We start from the raw sequence: 2,282 nt of genomic DNA on the forward strand, positions 1-2,282 counted from the left end.
GATATAATTAACAAAGACCTCAGAACAGAATTATATCTTGTGTAATTTGTTGTCTGAGAGGTATAAATTTTTGCAACAATAAAAAATATTTACCGAGTTGTTTCTCTTGTTAGATGCCATCTGGTCAACTACCACTCATAGAAACCCTACGAACAGCAGATCTGAAACTTGTCTTATTCTGCATCATTCTTATCAGCGTCAACATAGTTGAGCCCGTTGCTGCAGTCACTGTGTCAAATCCATCTTGTTACTGGTCTTCCTTTCTTCTGCTTACCCTCCACCTTTTCAGGCATGATATCCCTTTCCAAGTATAGCCTCTCCTAAGAACATGCCTAATGTATGTTACATGAAGGTTCCCTGTCCTTGGCTCTAATGAGGGAGGGTTGCACTTTCTCCAAGATATATCTGCTTGTTATTTTGGCAGTCTATGGATATTCAATATTCACCAACATCACAACTCAAAGACAGTGATTCTTCTGTCATCCTTTTTCATTGTCCAGTTCTAATCCCTACCAAATCAATATTACACAAAAGCAATCTTTGATTCACTATTTTCAGAATGAAACAACTGGTATTTGTAGTTTCAAAATAGACTCATCTACTCCGTTATCAACAAACTTTCCATGTCAGCAGGCTGGAAGTCTTTTGTTTCTAGGTAATCAGGACTTAACTTGTTGGGCAGGCTTTTATATTTAAAAGTCAGCTGGGCCTGAACTAAGTCCCTAGTTTGGAGGCTAATGTGTGATGTGGTTAATTCTGGAAGGTAGGTTCTTTTGTTTTGGTTAAGGGTAGGGTGTGAACTGTTCAGTTGTTTTGTTTTTCAATTTCATTCAAAACTGGGTGTGTGCTAATTGGATTTGTTGGGTTTTGTTAACAGTGAGTTGTGGGCTGGAAGCCTCTTGATTAGAGTCAATCAGGACCTGGTGGGTGGGTTTTTCTATTTAAAAGTCAGCTGATACTGTGTTTGGGATGAAAATTCTGCTAAGTGGTAAAGCACTGGTCCGTCAATTTCCTGTAGTGAGGTAACTTGTTGTGATGCTAAGCACTGTGCCTCTGTTGTGTCAGATGGCATATATTGGTTACCCATGGAAGACAGTGTTTGATGGAGCTCCCAGTTTAACACAGGCTTGGAAGAAAGAATGGCATCCATTTCCTAAACAATATATCTCTGGACAGTCTATGAACTTAAAGAAACAATGATAGTTATAGAACAGGGTTCAAGTATTTTGTTCTAGGATCGCTATCAGTCTTGTTCAACTCAACAACACTTAACAACAACAACAACCCCAACTATAAACATATTGAACTCAAAGCAAATACTTATAAGACATATTTTAATCTACATATACTCTCATTTTCTGTAGTGTGTGTGTGTGTGTGTGTGTGTGTGTGTGTGTGTGATTGTGAAAGCCAATTCATCAACATCTTTCTTTATGTATATCAAAGTACAAATTCCTTACCTCATGCTTCTTCTCATTCTCTGGATTTGACTTACGCTATTTCTCCCAAAAAACTACTGACAAAAGTCCTTTCAGTTCAGCATGCAAACACATGTTAACTTATTTCCTTAGTTCTACTGCTTCTTTTTACTTTTTCAAAGGCTGTATAAGGGCATAAAGTAGCAATATTAGAACATGGCTGAAATACATTCTTAACACTGGTCCAGAAAGGAACAGGGAGATGTAAGAGCAATAGAGTTTAGAAGCTTTGTGACTTTCACAGTTTGGTGGATGGAGAGAGGGGATGAAGAAAATGGGAAAGATCCAGCAGGGACCTGAAAAATTGGATAATGATGGGTAAGCTCCAATGGTAATTTATTTTATAAACGTAATGTATGGGAATGATTTTAGGAAACTCACACTATTTTTCATTCACCAAAAGACATGTCAACTCAAAAGAAACTCAACAAAGATTCAGAAGATCTAAACTATACAATCAACCAACTAGACCTTGTGGATGAATTCAGGGTACTTCACCCAACTAAAACTAAATACACTTCTTCTCACATGCACATTGTACATTCTCCAGAATACATCATACATTAGGACACAGAGCAACAAATTAAAACACACACACAACATCGAAATAATATAAAGTATCTTTCAAAACACAATGCCACAATTAAACTAGAGGTTAACCACAGGAGGGTAAAGCTTACAAAACCATAACAATAGGCACACACATTAAAAAAGGAAGGAAGAAAAAAAATCAGTGATCTAATTCAACATCTTCACCAAACACAAAAAGAACAACAATCAAATCCTACAGACCCAAGAAGAAAA

Source organism: Elephantulus edwardii, unplaced genomic scaffold (genome assembly GCF_000299155.1).
Source record: "Elephantulus edwardii isolate Elephantulus edwardi_28Jun2011 unplaced genomic scaffold, EleEdw1.0 scaffold00012, whole genome shotgun sequence".
NCBI lineage: Eukaryota > Metazoa > Chordata > Mammalia > Macroscelidea > Macroscelididae > Elephantulus > Elephantulus edwardii.